We start from the raw sequence: 19906 nt of genomic DNA, 5'->3' as shown, positions 1-19906 counted from the left end.
ATTTTGGTTTTATATGACATGATGAATGTTCACTAAACTTACTGTGATAATCATTTCACAATATATGTAAGTCAAGTCATTACACTGTACACCTTAAATTTATACAGTGCTGTATGTCAATTATATCGTAATAAAACTGGAAGAAAAAAAATAAAATGTCTTGCATTAAGGTTTATATTCTTCTCCACAGAGATATTTTTTTTTTGAAGAGACATATTTTTTTAATTTAAGTACAGTTGACTTATAATATTATATTAGTTTCAGGTGTACAACACAGTGAATTCACTATTTTTGTAGATTACACACCATACAAACTATGATAAAATATTGACTATATTCTTTGTGCTGTATTTTACATTCCTGTGAATTATTTAGTTTATAACTGGTAGTTTGTACCTATTAATCCCCTTCACTTATTTTGCCCCTCTCCAACCCCATTTCCCCTCTGGCAGCCACTAGTTTGTTCTCTGTGAGTCTGTTTCTATTTTGTTACATTTATTTATTTGTTTTGCTTTTTAGATTCTACATATAAGTGAAAACATACAGTATTTTTCTTTCTCTGTCTGACATATTTCACTTAGCATTATAACCACGAGGTCCATCCATGAGCACATAAATGACAAAATTCATTCTTGTTTAATGGCTGAGACATATTCTTTTGTGTATATATATATATATATATATCCACATCTCCTTTACCCATTCATCCATCAATGGACACCTAGGTTGTTTCCATATCTTGGTTATTGTAAATAATGCTGCAATGAACATAGGGGTGCATATATCTTTTCAAATTAGTGTTTTTCTTTTCTTTGGATAAATACCCAGGAGTGGAACTGCTGGATCATTTAAATATAATTAAAATTATATTTTAATTTTTTGAGGAACCCTCATTCTGTTTTCCATAGTGGCTGCACCAATTTATATTCCCACCAACAGTGCCGGAGGGTTCTCTTTTCTTCACATCCTTGCCAACACTTGTTATTTCTTGTCTTTTTGACAACAGCCATTCTAAAAGCTATGAAATGATATCTCATTGTGGTTTTGATTTACATTTCCTTGATGATTAGTGATGTTGAGCATCTTTCCAATTCTCTGTCAGCCATCTGTATGTCTTCTTCAGAAAAATGTTTATCCAGATCCTCTGCCCATATTTTAATCGAGTTTTTTTTTTTTGATGTTGAGTTGTATGAGTTCTCTATATATTTTGTATTTTAACCCCTTATCAGATATATTGTTTGCAAATATTTTCTCCCATTCAGTAGGTGGCCCCTTTGCTTTGTTGATAATTTCCTTCCCTTTGCAAAAGCTTTTTAGATTGATGTAGTCCCATTTGCTTATTTTTGTCTCTGTTTCCCTTTCCTGAGGAGACATATCCAAAAACATATTACTAAGACTGATGTCAAAGAGCATACTGCCTATGTTTTCTTCTAGAACTTTTATGGTTTCAGGTCTTAAATTTAAGCCTTTAATCCATTTTGAATTTATTTTTGTACATGGTGTGAGAGAGTAATCCAGTTTGATTCAATAAGACAAGAAAAAAGAAATAAAAGGAATCCTAATTGAAAAGGAAGAAGTAAAATGGTCACTATTTGCAGATGACATGATATCATACATAGAAAATCTTAAAGATGCCACCAAAAGCTACTAGAACTCATTAGTAAGTTTGTTAAAGTTGTAGGATATAAAATTAATATACAGATATCTGTTGTATTTGTAAACATTAAAAACAAACCATCAGAAAGAGAAATTAAGAAAACAATCCCATTTACAATCACATCAAAAAGAATAAAATACCTAGGAATAAATCTAAGGAGGTAAAAGACCTGTACTCAGAAAACTATAAGCCATTGATGTAAGAAATTGAAGAGGACATAAACAGATGGAAAGATATATTGTGTTTGTGGATTGGAAAAATTAACATTGTTAAAGTGACCATACTACCCAAGGATACCTACAGATACAATGCAATCCCTATCAAAATACCAATGACATTTTTCACAGACTGAGAGCAAATAATTCTCAAATTTTTTATGGATACACAAAACGCCCTGAATAGCCAAACAATCTTGACAATAAAGAACAAAGCTGGAGGTATCATGCTCCTTGATTTCAAACTATACTACAAAGCTACAGTGATCAAAATGGTATGGTATGGGCACAAAAATAGACACATAGATCAATGAAACAGAATAGAGAGCCCAGAAACGAAATCACCCTTATATGGGTAATTAATCTACAGCAAAGTAGGCAAGAATATACAATGAGGAAAGAATGTTCTTCAATAAATGGTGTTGGGAAAATTGGACAGTTACACTCAAAAGAATCATACCATAAGACATTTTTAAATACCTATATAAGTGGAAGGTTGTACTGAAATGCAGTGTTTCTTCAACTTGACTGGGGCTGCAGACTGGAACCACTTGAGGAGTTTTAAAGAGTACTGACACCTGGGCCCCACTCCCTGAAATTATGATTTAACTGGTCTAGCATGCAGACTGGGATTTGGAAGTTTGCAAATCTCCCCAAGTCATTCTAATGTGCAGGAAAGTTTGATTTCTAATGATTTAGTGGATGCTGTGGTGCCCACCCAGATCCTCACTGTAGGATAGAAACAGCCATTCTCCCTGCTGCTGGGCGTATTGGCAACTGATAGTTCTCAGATGACTCCTCTCTCTGGGACTTTCCCACAAGTACTTTAGCTGAGGACAGCAGGACTGAAGCCCCATGTATACCACTTCACAGTCACTTCTCTCAATTCCTTGCTCCAAAGATAACCACGAACTTGGATTAGGTGTTTTGTATTACATTTCTTTTTCCTTTTGCCACATATGTCCATATCCCTAATGATACACAATAGGAGTTATATCATACTGAATATATTCTTCTTGCTTTATTTTTGTTTGTAAGAGTTATTCATATTAATAACTGTAATTCTAATTATTTATCTTTAAAGCTGCATAGATTTCCATTGTATGCTTATACTATAATTTTTCAATTTTTCTGATTCCTTGTATTTAGGTGATTCCATTTCTTCTTAAAGAGGTCATTAGAGGATTTGGAGTTGCCCAAAACAATTTACAATTTCTTTAAACATACCAGAAGTTCCAGGTGGGATACAAAGTCTTTGAATATGTCACTATAAAAAGGGAGAAAAAAGAATGAGAAAAAGCACAAGAAGTGATTGAGATAAAAGCTAAGTGGGATCCATGTCTCTGAAGCCCAGCCAGGGGACCATTTTCTTACCTATATTTCTATCAAAGCTTCATGTTCATTTTCTCTTTATCACAACTAACCTAAAACATTTTTAAAAAATTCTCATCTCTCTTCTCCCAAGGCAGCTCTAAAATGACATGTGAGGCAAACTGCATCCTACTATGGACAACTTCTTTTCCTCCTTACCCTATGTTGTCATATTTTCTCTTGCTTGTACATGGGATTGCAATCCTACAACATTAGCAGAAGAAAACATGGTACTCATAAATCATAGCCTACATTTTGTAAATGGTGAGAGCCTGTTTTATAGTCAGACAACCTGGGATGAAATGATAATGCATGAGGGAATTACTTCACATCCCCAAGTTTCAATTTCCTCATTTATAAAATGGGAATACAATTTAAAATTAAATACTTCAAGGGTTATATGTAGGACAATTGAGATACGCATGTAAAGTCCTTGGATGCACACCTGGCCCACAGTAAGTACTCAGTAAATGCTAGCTTTTTAAAAGATTTGTCTATATTCCTTATAAGGGCGTACATCAACTAGAGCCACAGAATATCACCAAGTTGTGATTACTGCCATAAACTGACACCTCTAGTGGAATAATCTTCTTGGATTCAGGGTATGCTGAATTCTGATGTATGAATTTCTTTATCATCCCCCAGTTGGTTCAAAAGTCATTCAGTGATGCACATTCACAAAAATGAACTTAAGGTAACCACTCATGAATTAGATTAATATACATTTTGTATATTACCTGATACACAATAGTTTTTGATCATGTATATTTCAATAGATTCCACAAGTTATATATTCCTAAATTTATTGTAACACCTTTGGAAAAAGTAATAAAAGTCTATTGTGTAGTTTATGTCTTACAGGGCTGATAACTCTAGGGTCCATATTTTCATAGGTGGCTTCAAGGAAAGTGAGACTTCCCTGGACTTGCATGCAAATTTTGACATCTATGTGTATTCTTTTGAAGAGCATTTTGTTAACTTTCATCATATTTCAAAAAATGTCTGTTACACAAAGTTGAGCAAGTCCTGGTTTACTGAAACCAAGCAATGAGTGATAAGCAATGATCTAGTGTTTCCCTTCTGTGTGGGTCCTGGTGGCCTGTGATTTATAAGGTCATTGCATGTACATGGATGGCATCGATCTATCACCTAGTTTACCTTATGACAGTACATTTCTCCTCTTGTCAGTCACTCTCACTACAGATACACTGGGAAACCACCTCTATACTGTTATAGATACAGTGAACTTTCATCCTAGTTTGTCTGGGACAGTCTTATTTTACACCTGTCCCCCAGTGTAATTATTCATGATACGTCTTTCACTCTCAAAACTGTCCCAGTTTGAATGATATGATTACCATAAACACAACTCAAGAATGGCTGAGGACAAGAATCTGGGCCTTTGATGAAGCACTTTCGTCTCTTAAAAAAAACAAACAAAAAACAACAACAACAACAACAAAAAAAAACAAAAACAAAAGAAACTGAAATCACCTTCCAAACAAGCGTAGCTAGTCTTGCCAGCAGCCAAGAGAGATAAGCAGCAACCAAGCTCACCAATCTTCAATAAGTCCTTGCCCCAAACAGGGGCTACAGGCCCCAACATCAGATGTTAACTGAGGAGGCAGAATGGGGCTAGGTGGTTGGAAAGAAGCCATTCTCTACACTGCAGATTGTAGGAGAAAGAAGCAGTTCTATGACAGCATGATGAAGGGTCACTTGCCCCAGCATTGCCCTTTCACTGGCAAACCACCTGACCTCTGAACTGATATAGCTACTTTTAGAACTCAAGATTCTCAGAATTCTTTGTAACTTGTCCAGATCCCAAAACTAACTTAATAATTCCCAGAAAGAAAACACGCTGTGAAAATTCCTAAAGTAATACCAGTAGTTAGTCTTAGTTGTGTACTTTATTTAATTTTTAAATAAATTTATTTATTTTTGGCTGTGTTGGGTCTTCATTGCTGCATGCGGGCTTTCTCTAGTTGTGGCAAGCGGGGGCTACTCTTCGTTGCAGTGTGCGGGCTTCTCAGTGCAGTGGCTTCTTTTGTTGCAGAGTATGGGCTCTAGGTGCACGGGCTTCAGTAGTTGTGGCACTCGGGTTTAGTAGTTGCGGCTCACGGGCTCTAGAGCGCAGGCTCAGTAGTTGTGGCACACGGGCTTAGTTGCTCCGTGGCAATATGGGATCTTCCTGGACCAGGGCTCAAATCCATGTCGCCTGCATTGGCAGGCAGATTCTTAACCACTGCGCCACCAGGGAAGTCCCTAGTTGTGCACTTTAAATGAAAAAAAAAAAAAATCTACTATATTTTTCATGCTACATGTTTCACGACAGTAAGAATGTGCGAATATGAGAATGGAAGCACAATGGATATTGACAGATGGTCAAAACTGTAAAATATTATCAAGTGAAAGCTGAATATAACATTGTTTTGAAAATTATTTTGACTGAGGCCACAAAAATGAATTAATTTCTACCCTAGTGGTATGGAACTCTTTGTGATATGAAACTCTTCAAAAACAAAAGAACATCCCAAATTTCAAATCTATTACCCACAAAAACAATTCACAAAGTAATAAAGTGGTGGTAAATATGAATAAGAAGAAAATAAAGACAAAATTTTATAACCAAATCTAAAATTAGGTAAAATATTATATGCTAAGTGGGGAGATTCCGTATCATGAAAATCTCAGAAAAATTTTCTTCTCTTAGAAAACAGCTAGAGCTGTAAGTAAATTGAATTAATGTGAACATCTGATGTCAGTGAAGGTTAGGTAAATATCACTGGAATCCACCTGGCTTAAGGAGTAAAATTCCTCTTTTGAAAGTATTTTATTAAAGGAAGAAAAACATTTAATTTTATAATCTCCAAGGAGAAAAATCCTAATGAATAAGTACCTATCCTACAAAAATCAAACAGAATTTGTATTCTAACAGAAGTACTGATGGTCTCACTGAATATTCATATGCTGCTGAGATTTCCCCTACAGCTTGAAGTGAGTGAAAGTTCACGCATAAGTGGCCCCTAGGGACATGCTCCTTGTTCAAAAATTCAATCTCACTATGTGAAGTAAAACCCAGTTGTATGTCAACCTTGAAGGGATGGGTTTTTTTTTATTTGGCATAAGAATGTGATATGTAGAACATGAGCTGGGAACAAAGTTTAACCTAGTTCCCACCCAAAGCCTAAATCCAAATGAATCTCTCTTGGGTTTCATCTGCCTGGTACAATAGAAGCTCTGTCAAGTTAGAAGAAAGCTGTGATGTGATGGGCTATGTAGACTCCTCCCCACAGCAGTGGAGTCAGTGCCAAAAACCTGGAAATTTAATAGGATGAAACCATATCCTGTCTGGACTTCCCATCCTCATTTATACCCAACCATTCCTCGTTTGGCCATCTGAAGCTATTCCAAAATACATACTATTGTATCAACAAAATGTAGGCAATGTTATTAACAAATGCCATCTACAAATTTATTAGCTCGTGTTCCTTCCATTTGCTTCCATCCCATTAGACAATCCTGCTTCCTATTATGTTAACATGGGCCAACGTCTCTGACGAGTATGGTGGGTTTAAAGAGGAATGTCTTACTTGGGCATCTTGCCCACCACTGAGCTGGCCTTAGCTTGTCATTTTAAGTCCCTGGAAAGCCAAAGCAAGGAGTGCTTCTGATACAACCTCAGATTCATGTCTAGTCTCTAGTTGTTCACAAAGAAGATAGCATTTTTATATATCCACAGCTGAAGCTTTCATTAGTGACTTGGTCTGACCACAGCATGGCACCTCATGGAAACTAGAAATATCTGATTTCCTTTTTTCTCCAAATATCTTCACTTTTACATCCTGTAAAACTTAGGCAATGTTAAGAACCCAGTGACTGCATGGGGAATATACCTTCCTCTAGTTTCAGGGGTTATAAATTGGCATCTGAATATTTCAAGCTATTTAGGAACATTAAACAACGCAGTTCTAAAACACATTTAATAAAAATGTAGTAACAGCATCAATGAACAATTGTTTATAATAAAAGTAGGTACTTATTCACATCAAGTACCTAGTAATTCAAGATACAGTTGATCCTTGAACAACATGGGAGTTAAGGGCATCAACCTCCTGCACAGTGGAAAATCCAAGTATAGCTATTACTAATAGGCTGCTGTTGACCAGAAGCCCTACCAATAACATAAATAGTTGATTAACACACATTTTGTATGTTATATGTACTATATACTGTATTCTTACAATAAAGTAAGCTAAAGAAAAGAAAATGTTTTTAAGAAAATTGTAAGGAAGAGAAATTTATAGTACTGTACTGCATTTATTGATACCATAAGTTTATGTCTGTTTACAAGATGAATTATCTGTTAGTACCTACATCAATATTATCTTATATGACACAAAATACTGTAGATGTTATATGTATTACTAACACTAGACAACAAAAAATGAAAAGATAACGTGAAAAAGAAATTCATATTTATTTACTGGTAAAACAGTTCATGCATTGATGAGGAAGCAGGAGTAATATGACTGCTTCACAGTAGCCTAGCCTATACACTAATGAAAAAATGGCTATAAAATTTTTATGGCATACACTATTACAGTCACATTCATAATACGGTAGTGGAAACATTGTTATATTTTAAAAAAATTTACCTGTGATGATAGCTCGATACACATTTTCTCCAATTACTAGAGAGAGGCATACTCTACAGTAATGTAATTCTTTGAAAGCAAAGTTATAAAACAGTAAGAAAACCAGCACATTATTAATTTTATATTAAATATCACTCACCTTATGCCTGTGTAAGAATAGGCTAGTATTTACATATATTTTATACATTCATGACATACCTTTTTCTTAATTTTTTTGCTACTTTTAAGCTACACAGTTAGCTGCAAGTTTTTTCAAATTGTCCAGATCTCCAAAATTTTTTCCAATATATTTACTGAAATAAATCCATGTATAAGTGGACCCATGCAGTTCAAACCTGTGTTGTTCAAGATATCTATATGTTGGGACTTCCCCTGTGGTCCAGTGGTTAAGACTCCACACTCCCAATGCAGGGGGCCCAGGTTCCATGCCTGGTGAGGGAACTGGATCCCACGTGCCACAACTAAAAGCCCACATGCCACAACTAAAAGAGCCCACATGCCGCAACTAAGACCCGGCCCATCCAATAAATAAATAAGTAAATAAATATATTTTTAAAAAAGATATCTATATATCTCTATAGGTAGGTACCAAGTATAAATGTTTGTATAGCTACATCTCTTCTTATTTGAAATTTGCCTACCCAGATTTGCCAGGCCCCCATGTAAATTGAGAAGAACTTTGTTACGTTGTAGATAGTTTCCCTTCTACAATGTGGTGGTTAGTTTTACGTGTCAATTTGAATGGGCCACAGAGTACCCAGCTATTTGCTCAAACATTATTTTGGGTGTGTCTGTGAGGGTGTTTTGGATGAGATTAACACTTGAATTGGTAGACTGAGTAAAGAAGATTGAACTCTCTGATGTGGTCCTCATCCAATCAGTTGAACTTCAGTTGAAGGCTTGAATAGACCAAAAATGCTGACCCCCCCCCCTGGAGTTAAGAGGGAACTCCTCTGTCTGATTGCCTTAGAGCTGGAACTTCTATATTTTGCTGCTTTCAAACTCAAACTGAAGCATCAACTCTTCTTTGTTCTCAAGCCTGCCAGCTTTTAGACCAGCTCTTACACCATCACCTCTCCTGGTTCTCAGGCTTTTGCACTCAAACTGGAACTAGACAATTGGCTCTCCCGGGTCTCCAGCTTGCCCACTACATACCTTAGGATTTCTCAGCCTTCCTAACAACAGGAGCCCATTCCTTACTTTATATATATACACTTTATAAAGGTCAGTTCTTTATTATATATATATATGTGTGTGTGTGTGTGTGTGTGTGTATATATATATATATATATATATATATATATATATATCTCGTTGGTTCTGTTTCTCTGGAGAACCCTAATAAAAATATGATAAACCACAAAAATAATTACAAACCCACCAAATAGTTACAAAACTTAGACTTCGGAATTTAAATCGAATCAAATGAATAAATATATTCTTCAGTACCTAGTGAGCCCAAAGCTGGTGTTGTAGACACAGAAGGAAAAACAATACTTAGAGTCTAGTGAAGGAAAAAAGACTTAGAGTTCAGCTATGGAAAGAGAAACACTATCTAGCTAAGAAAATAAGACTTACATGAAAAAACCAAGGCAAAATAACATGAAAAAATATAACCAAGTGTTAGATGGTGAAAAAAAGAAAAAAGATTTTTTTTAATGTAAGAAATGGCCTTGGACTGGACAAAGGTGTCATTGGCATAAAAAATTCATTTATTTCACATCTGCATTTAGCATTTCCTGCTTTATCCATATTATTTCATGTGCTCCTGAAATTTGGAAAACTCAGTCATCTACACTATATTAACTGTTAAGAAAATGAAAAGTCAAGTCACAGACTGGGAGAAAATAGACACAATACATATAAATGCCAAAGGATTTGTATCCAGAATATGTAAAGACTTCCTATGAATCAATAATATCAAGACAGATAATTGGATTTTGTAAATAGGTTAAATATTTGAACAAACTTTTCACAAAAGAAGATTCACAAGTGACCAACATCATCAGCCATTGAGAAAATGCAAATTAAAACCACAATGAGGGACTTCCCTGGTGGTGCAGTGGTTAAGAATCTGCCTGCCAATGCAGGGGACATGGGTTTGATCCCTGGTCCGGGAAGATCCCACATGCTGCGGAGCAACTAAGCCCATACGCCACAACTTTTGAGCCTGTGCTCTAGAGCCCACAAGCCACAACTACTGAGTCTGTGCACCGCAACTACTGAAGCCCGCACGCTCTAGGGCCCGTGTGCTGCAACTACTGAGACTGCATGCTGCAACTACTGAAGCCCACATGCCTAGATCCCGTGCTCCGCAACAAGAGAAACCACCGCAACTAGAGAAAGCCCACGTGCAGCAACCAAGACCCAACGCAACCAAAAATAAATAAATAATCCCCCCCACACACAAAAAAACACAATGAGATACCACTACACACCCACTTGAATGGTTATATTTTAAAAGGTTGACATTGCTTAACATTAGCAAGGATATAGAGCTATTGGAAATCTCATACATTAATGGCAGGAATAAAAATGGTGCCAGCACTTCGAAAAGAGTTTGACAGCTTCTTATAAATATACAACTTATGTGTGACCCAACAAGATATCTCCTCCAAGGTATCAATAAAAGAAATGAAAATATATGTTCACATGAAGTCTTATCTTAAACGTCCATAGCAGCTTTATATGCAATAGTGAAAAAATGGAAACAACACAAATGTCAACAAGTAAACAAAGATGCAAACTATAGCATATTCGTACAATGAAGTAATACACAGTGATGAAAAGGAATGAACTGCTGAGATGTACAACTACAAAGATGAGTCAGAAAAAGTTTATGCTGAGCAAAAGACAGCAGGCACAAAGAAATACATGTTGTATAATTTCATTTTTATGAAACTCTAGGAAGATAAATCTAAATTATAGATATAGAAAGAAGATCAGTGGTTAGCTGAGACTAGTGGTAATAAGTGGAGCTTGGGATAGAATGTAAAGAAAGTTTTGGAGGTGATGAAAATGTCCTGTGTTTTGGTTGTGATGGTGGTAACATGGAATATACGTTTGTCTAAACTCATCAAACTCTGAAATTAAGGTGGGTACATTTTATTGTGTATAAATTATACCTCAATACAGTTAATTTAAAAATCCAAAGTAAATCAAAGTAGTATAGTCTAAAGTTCTTCCCCCAAATACCCACATGAAGAAGTTTCTCATCTCCTTTGAGTCTTTGTTCAAATGTCATTTTCTCAGCAAGAACTTTCCTAACCACTCCATTTAAAATTTCAACCCTTCTTTCCAAGTTCTGATCCATTAAACTACTGTATTTCCTATAATGCTTAATATCAGCTAATATAGTATATAATTTACTTATATCATATTTTTATCATTTATTCTCCAATGAGAATGTGAGTTTAAGATACTTTATTTTTGTTTCTTGTTTTGTTCACTAATGCATCCCAAATTTTTATGTGCCTTACACACAGTACATGGTCAATAAATCTTTGTTAAACAAATGAATGAAATTCCAAAGAAAAAAACTTTTTCAGAGTAAGCTAATCTTAACAAACCACTAGATAAAAAGTATTGAGAGAATATAGAAAAAAATGATTTTCCCAAAAGTATTACATCTAGGCAGTCTTTCTCAAATACGCTCTCAGTGTTACTGATTGACTTTGGGCAACAACTGATACATAATCTTGGTATTGTTGTAGATAGAGGAGAAGGGCTGAGAAAAGTATAAAGACTGAATAAATATAAAGATCATGGTGCCACATTCAGTGACACAACAAAGGAAGTTACACAATGCATCTTGGTAAAATGTCACTTTAATCATATTTACTCTTAGGAATGCTTTAGAAGTTAATTTACTCTAAGGACCATTCAGAGGGATTTATTTAGTTAAGTGTCAAAGGAACTTTAATATATTTACAATAATTCAATTATTTAGCTTCTCTAGATCAGTTTTCTCATCTGTAAAATGAAGGGGGTTTAAGACCACTGAATTGTGATAAAACTTCTTAGAGTCTAAATGGTATTTTGCGAGTAGAGTCGGACTTATGTAATTAATGAAAAAATTTTCAAGCTATGTCATCAAAATGTCAGAACACTAGAGAGAAGATCCAAAGTCCACCTGTTCCTCTTACTTCCCCAAGGCTAAACTGTTCTACTCTTCCTTTGATTCTATGGTTTATCACAGTATTTCTTCAATAACCCTAGTTTCCTCTTTTAAACTTACGTTAACCAGAGTAATCCTCTGTTGCTTGCAACCAAGAGTCCTAACTAATAAAGAGGTTAGTCCTTGGAAGTTCCAAACACTAAAATGTGAAAATAACTGCATGGAGATTGAATGACAAACAGTGAGATTTTCTTACATTAAAGGCCAGAAAAGTTTCAATTCTTGCTACCTAAACAGAAAAGTTGTTTGATTAAGCAACCATCTGTTGTATTTTGAGACCCAGATAATATGACTAAAGATAAGAATTCCAGGCTGCTGGATAGGAGATGTCAGGATGGTGGAGTGTTTTAGCTACTTCTTTCAGATTTTGATAAAATGTTTCAAGAGAGGGAGGCACAAGGCCCAAGGTATTCCAGCTGAAGGAGGCCAGCAGCAGGGTTATAAAGCTTTGCCAAGAGAGGGCCAGTAATTCGATTGTCAATGTCAGACAGTGTAATAGTGTAATTTGTTTCCTTTGTGTTTTGGCTAGGAATAAATAAAAAGGGGGAGCAGAGTAACTGAGGAAGCTGTCAATAAAATGATCATAGAATTTTACATGGTATAAAAAGAAAAAATGAAAAGAAAGAAAAATTTTATCAGACAATAAAGAGATTTATATAATCCAAATAGTGAATAAATTAAAGTCTATGTAGGGGCTGAAAAATCCCATCCTTTCCATTCAGCCAATTAAATTTTGGAAACAAGATTAGAAAGAAGATTGAAGTTGAAAATTGGGTTAGAGCTAAAGTTACCAGATTGATAAATTAAACCATAGCTGTAATTATGAACGTTCAGTTCTCTATTGACAAAGCAAGCAGAGCCCCACCATTAAGAGTAAGATCAGCTTATTGACATTAAATATTTTAGAAAAAATTCTTCTGGAAGGCACAAACCCAGAACAGATCCTAGGCCCTGTTCCTCAAGTCTTTGGCCAATAACTCAAATCTATGATTGCATCACAATCACCAATGTTGAGCAAGTAATGTCCACTTGTATAAGACAATACATTTTTCCCCTATGTAGTTAGGTGAGTTTGAAACTACAAGAAGTTGTGAAAGCAAAGACAGAAATAATAAGTAAATCAAATCCATATAATTAATTTGGTATAACATTTATAAATAAGTTCTGCAATCATCAAATGGTTTTTTTTTAGGTTTTTAAATGCTTTATTTGATATTTTAGAGAAATGTATGTATGTATGTATTTTGATAAATGTATATTTTATGTAACAGGCACTCTTTTGAGTACTTTAGAAATATTAACCTATTTAAAACACATAGTCAGCCTACGAGAGGTACTGTTATCAGTGCATTTTATAGATAAAGAAAATGAGGCACAGAGGATTAATTTGCTCAAAGTTATCCAGGTAGTAAGTGGTAAAGCTGGGATTTGAACCTAAGATAGTCAAGTTCCAGAGTTCATACTATGTATTATCTACTATGCGATGTGGACCCTCTATTGATTTATTAGGCATGTTGCCTTACTTAAAATTTTTAAATTGATATTAGAGATGTGATTTTACTTTGAAAGTTATAAAAGACAGATTGATCAATTTGTACACAGTATTTTTAATATTAAATGTTATCTGATTTATGAAATTTATAAGTTTACACAATATTTGTTTAGAAGTAGTAATGAAAGATTTAGGAATATTCTGCTTGCTAGACGTGTAAGTCTGAATCTTTATAGTGTTGAGAAAATTAGGTACACTAATTTTTTGAAATACTTAAAATAACCTTGTAGATGAGATTATTTATACAGAGGAATTTAATCTGTTAAATTTATGAGTTAATGAATATAAATCAAACAAGTAAATGTGTGACTGCTGCCATCACATAGATTTATGTAAAAGAAAATTTGTAAGTTGTACATAGGGCTTAAGAAAAGCCAGGTTTCAATTTTACACCTTCAATAATTTCAGTATTAGTTAAAATCCTAATAAATGTAAAGAGTCCTTTATGTACAGAAATGTTTCCTCATGTATTAAAACTTTCCACTGACATAGCTGTAAAGATGGGCTTTACCACAAAAGTTCATGTAAAATCATTTCTGTGGACTCCTGTAATTTTTACTGTATTTTCTAAGTATTTTCTGTAATTGTCTAACAATATACTAATAAAAAACTAGTACATTTAAATTATAATTAATTTCAATTATAAATCCTAATTCATATTACATATATATCCTCCCATATCAATCCAAGTAAAGTTTAGGATACTATTAATATAGAAGAGCTTAGCTAATTGTAGTATAAAAGTTCAGATTTTCACATGGATTAAACATGCCGTGCTGTTAGGACTCTGTGGAGGCATGCTTTATTGTCTCCTACTTCATGTAATCATACCTTTAACTTTCTTTAGTGGTCTTTAAAAAAAACTTCACAATCTTCAATTGTTTAAGTAGTCATCTTTCTACCAATCACATCACTATTTCATCATGACAACCACACAAGACAATTGTCTCTAATTAAAACTGTGCAGTTAAGCTAAGGTCTAAGGGGATATTCAGGGTCCAGATTCTGTTGTTAAGAAACTTTTTTTTTTTTCCAAACAAACACATATGCATAATGTACCCAATGATGCTATGCAGAGTGAACACGAATATTAACTCTTTTAATCCACATAACAATCTTATGTAGTGCGTAGTTCTATGACCCCCATTTTACAGATGAGGAAGGTGAAATACAGACAGCATAAATAAACTGCACCTGATCATACAGTTAGTAAGTAGGGGAGCTGAGATTTGAACCCAGGGAGTCTGACTCTGGGATTCAGATTCACAAAGCCCAGATACAAATGTTACAATTCAACAACACTTCCAGCATTTACTACTGGGTTTCAGGGTCTTCTAAAGAGAAAGCCAAAAGACTTAAAGCAGTTGTATTGTCAGAATAACACCAATCCTTAAAGCAGGGCTGTTGCTGCTCTATCTTTAAAGCAATCTCTGGGTTAATAAGTTGTTTTATCTGCCTGTAGAAATATACTCTACAAATCCCCACTCACAAGGGGCCATAAAAGAAATTGTTGATTCTTTTCAGTCCAAGACCACCACTAGGAATAACCCTGTAGTCAGACAAAGCTGGCATTAGTGATTGACTTATTGCAACAAGGGAGAATACATACCACGGAGAACCATGGGGAGAGTTCCATAAGAGTGTTTAAGAAATGATCCGTAACAGGATATTGGCTTGTGTTAGGTGATTTGAGAGAGGGTTCATAGAAGCAGAGATTTCTTTGTTCTCCCCAAGAAGTGGGAGTAAATCTATGATTGGGCATCTTAAAAATTTCTATTGTGAACTAGTCTTGCAACCACAGCACAAATAAGCTGAAAGAAGCTGTTGTTGAATTTTGGTATAGTAGCAAAGAAGAATATTCACAATCATCTGAAAAGGCTACTAAAATACATCTCCCTTTCCAACTGCAAATCTGTCTGAGGCTGGATTTTGCTCATATGCTTCAATCAGAACAATATATTACGAAAGACTGAATGCAGAACATAAGAATCTACCTGTATTCTATTAGAGATTTGAAAAAACATAAAACAATGCCACTCCTTTCACTTATTTTTTCTTTTGAAAGATATAGTTTACTTTTCATAAAAAAAGTTATTTGTAATGATATAATGGGTTTGCCATTATATCAGAAAAATTAATAATTTAAATCTTTCTCAGTTTCAATTTCTAATGTGGTAGATATGATCATTCAACCTATGTCAACAAAAGCTCTTTGGGGTTCTCAATCATCTTTAAGTGTGTTAAGGGATCCTGAGAACAAACAGTTTGAGAATCGCTGATCTGGTCAAAAGGAACAAAACGTGCAAAATTTTAGAGGCTAGAAGAGATGTAACATCATTGCAAGAACTGAAAGAAATTCAGTTTAGTTTAACTGTTGAATAGAAGGAGGGAAGTTCTGTAAGAGAAAGTGAGAGAGGTTGGCAAGTATTGAAGAAATGAAGAAAAACACCTGTCAATATGGCACAAACTTATCAGGGACCTTAGCATCTCATGGTTCACCATGAAGGCCCATCACATTTAATAGTTCAGCACCCATTGGTTATGAAGCAATGTCACTGTGAGATCTGCATTTCTGTCACATCATCATCATCATCATCATCATCATTTTGAAGAACTGCGTTGCCCTCTCCCCACCTCAATTCTTTGAAAGCACACAAAAATTAAGATATTTTCCAAACAGAGGGTCTTGGTAAAGGGCAAGAGATTGATGAGGCAGAGATATTTACTGTCTGCTTATCAACTATCAATGAGCTAACTTCATAAGAGTATGTTGCATGAAAATAAATATGAAAAATAATGATCTTAACTACCTAGAATATTATAAGCTAAGCAGTTGACTACTTGAGGTCTCACCTCAACATTTTGATTTTGCCGTCAACTTGGGCAGGAACTATTCTCTCTAAATAAATTATGAAGAGACCAACTTAAATCTCAGTGCCTTTCTAGAAGGAAGTGGTAGACAGGCTCCTAAATTTGAGTTTGCTTTCCATATGGGAATGTGAACATATTTCATTGTACTGTAGAAAATAGCCTTGTAGTTTTTCTGTAGCACAACCTAGATAAATTAGAGCAATGAATTTTAGTCATACTCCATTTTTATCCAAGAACAGTACATCGTGAATTTGTTGCAATTGCTGTTTTTATATTAAAGGATATGGCATTGAACCTGATAAGAAACCAAGATCTACGAGGCTAAAATAGCTTACATGACAAATCAGCATGACCTTGCCTATGGAAAAAAAAATCACCACAGGGGAAAATGTTGAAGATAAAAGTTAATATCTGAAGAATTCTAACAACTTACCTAATATGAGATCTCTAAATGTTTTTACCTTTACGTCCTTGAATTATTCTTATTACTTCTAACGGGAAAGATACACAACGCAAACACGCACTAAGATTAGTACAAATGAGATTAACTGACAGTTATTTGACAAATAATTGCCACATTCTTGTTTACAAACCACTGATTTAAAACATGTAGAAACTGACCTCATCTTACTGACGCCCTTTCCTTGTTACTTCAGTTTTCAGAACTGTTATCATTTTAACCAAAGCTAACCCCCTAGCCTCTTGTGATAATTCTCATTAATCTTCTTGGGAGAAAGAAAATAACTCCTTTTTAAAAATCCACAACACTAATATAAGCCATACGTCTCAAAGATAATGAACTCACTAGGAAAATGAGTTGTGGCAGCGATTTTCAAACATGTTCCACATTAAAATCACCTAGGAGCTTTAAAAAAAAAAACCTATGTTTGAGTTCTACCCAAAATTGTGATTAATTGTCCTGGGTAGGTAGGTGCTTAAATATCAGTTCTTTTAAAACAATAGTTCTCTAACAATGTAATGTCAAGCCCAACTCCATAACAATTGGTCAGACTCTCTGGGATTGGCACCCAATGACAGTTGCGTTTAAAAGCTCACAGGTGTTTCTTAATAGCAGCCTAGGTTAACTTCTGGGAGAATTTCTTCTACAAAATTGGTGAGAGATCCCAAACTCACCTTTAGCAGAAGGACCTATAAATAGGTCAGCTCCCTGGCCTTATGTTTGCAGAACATGCTGTGTTCTGCAGGTCAACATGAACCTGTATTGTGGTCACTATACAGAAGAGAGTGGGGCTGTCCTATCTAAGGGACTGGACAAATTATAAGCCCATAAGATTTTTAAAATCTAGTGCTAACAAGTGTTATGGTTTACTTAAACATTACCATTTTGGAAAGAACTTACAAAGAAGATACAAAATCCTTAAGGGAAGAGCAGGAGTTGCTGTTACATGAAAACTAAATATACAAAAATAGTAATTCAAGAGATAAATAAGGGCTTCCCTGGTGGTGCAGTGGTTGAGAATCTGCCTGCCAAGGCAGGGGACACGGGTTTGATCCCTGGTCCGGGAAGATCCCACATGCCGCGGAGCAACTAAGCCCATGCGCCACAACTACGGAGCCTGTGCTCTAGAGCCCGTGAGCCACAACTACTGAGCCCGCGTGCCACAACTACTGAAGCCCGTGTGCCTAGAGCCGTGCTCCACAACTAGAGAAGCCACCACAGTGAGAAGCCCGCACACTGCAATGAAGAGTAGCCCCCGCTCACCGCAACTAGAGAAAGCCCGCGCGCAGCAACGAAGACCCAACACAGCCAAAAATAAATAAACAAAATAAATAAATTTATTTAAAAAAAAAGAGATAAATAAGATAATTATAAGAGGAATGCAGTTGAAGAATAGCAGGGGGAAAAAAAGCTGAATCAGAGGACTTATGGCTGCATGACAGTATTGGATAAATTCTCTTAACCTCTATTTCCTCATCCGTACAAGGGGTTAATATCTACTCCAAGCAGCTATGGGAGAATTCCGTGTAAACACACAAAGCTTTACTCCCATGCTACCCAAAGCGTGGTCCTAGGATAAGTAACATCAGCATTACCTGGGAACTCATTAAAAAGGCAGAATCTCAGGCCCACTGGAAACATAACTGAATCAGATTCTATATTGAGCAAGATCCTCAGATGGTATGCAGACACATTCAAGTTTTAGAAACTCTTCTCTGTATACCAGCATTATTGTTATTACTAAAGTAGTCATTGTGGGATGACTTTAACATCAAGTCTTCTAATACGGATTCATATACACAAACAAAATAAATTTACACTGAACTTTTCTATTGCACAGATTTTTCTGAAGCAGTGAGCACCTGTGAAGTGCTAAGTTATCTGCAAACACATGCTACAGAAAGGGAAATAAGATGTTGGTCAAAGGGTACAAAGTTTCAGTTATGCAAGATAAGTAAGTGCTGGAGATCTAATGTACAGCACGGGGACCTTAGTTAACAATACTGAACTGTATACTTAAAATTTGCTGAAAGAGTAGACTTGAGAGTTATCACAAAGGAAGGAAGGAAGGAAGGAAGGGAGGGAGGGAGAGAGGGAGGAAGGGAGGAAGGAAGGAAGGGAGGGAGGGAGGGAGGGAGGGAGGGAGGAAGGGAGGAAGGAAGGAATGAAGGAAGGAAGGAAGGAAGGAAGGAAGGAATGAAGGAAATAATTATGTGAGGTGATGAATGTGTTAATTAGCTTGGTGGTCGTAATCATTTCACAATGTATACATATATCAAAGCATCAAGTTGTACACCTTGAATATATATGATATATATTGGTCAATTATACCTCAGTAAAGCTGAAAAAATAATTTAAAAAAATAGACCATCTTTTCTAAGGCTAATTGAAAAAAGAGACCAGGAAATGGAGATGCATTGTGAACATCAACTTTAAAAACAAGAACTTCATCAGGAAAAGAACAGATAAGGGATTTTGAAGCTCCACAGAACAAAGAAATCAGAATTTTTAACCCTTAGCCATATCACATTTCTTTCTCATGCAGGATCCTTTTCTAAGATTTATTTTTCAGCCAATTACATGAACTACAGTTGTAACCCTATATTTTGGTAGGCAGAGCATCTCTTCAGATTAGAACAGAAGTTTTCTCAGACTAGTAGAAGTTGGGTGTTTTTTTTGAGATTTGATATGAAAGATGAAATTTCTGTATACGTTATGTGACCATCCATTGTTTCTCTGAATAGGAGGAGAGATAAATACACACACACACCCCCCTCCATTTTCATGAACCAGATGCCAATGCCATATGTATCTGAAAATAAACAAGGTATTATTTTTTACTAAAATAGGTATAGAGAATGGCCATATGGCCACTCGCACAATCCTCAACATGAAAAGAGGACCTGACAGGAAAGAAAAGTTAAAAGAAAAATACATATAGTAGT

General features: G+C 35.4%; 2 long non-coding RNA genes across 2 annotated transcripts in view; both read right to left on the bottom strand.

Moving 5' to 3' along the window:
- LOC309647240 overlaps positions 1-19906 on the bottom strand; it is a 211183-nt gene that overhangs the window by 124687 nt on the left and 66590 nt on the right. The gene's annotated exons all lie outside the window — the stretch shown is intronic.
- LOC309647243 lies at positions 651-19026 on the bottom strand. The gene is made up of 2 exons (XR_014255885.1): positions 4701-19026; positions 651-4665 (listed from the first exon to the last, which is right to left on the bottom strand). It is a non-coding gene; the product is annotated as an uncharacterized lncRNA (long non-coding RNA).

This window comes from Balaenoptera physalus, assembly GCF_965194825.1.
Source record: "Balaenoptera physalus genome assembly, chromosome: 17".
Classification (NCBI taxonomy): domain Eukaryota; kingdom Metazoa; phylum Chordata; class Mammalia; order Artiodactyla; family Balaenopteridae; genus Balaenoptera; species Balaenoptera physalus.
This window is presented reverse-complemented; position numbering and strand designations above follow the sequence as displayed.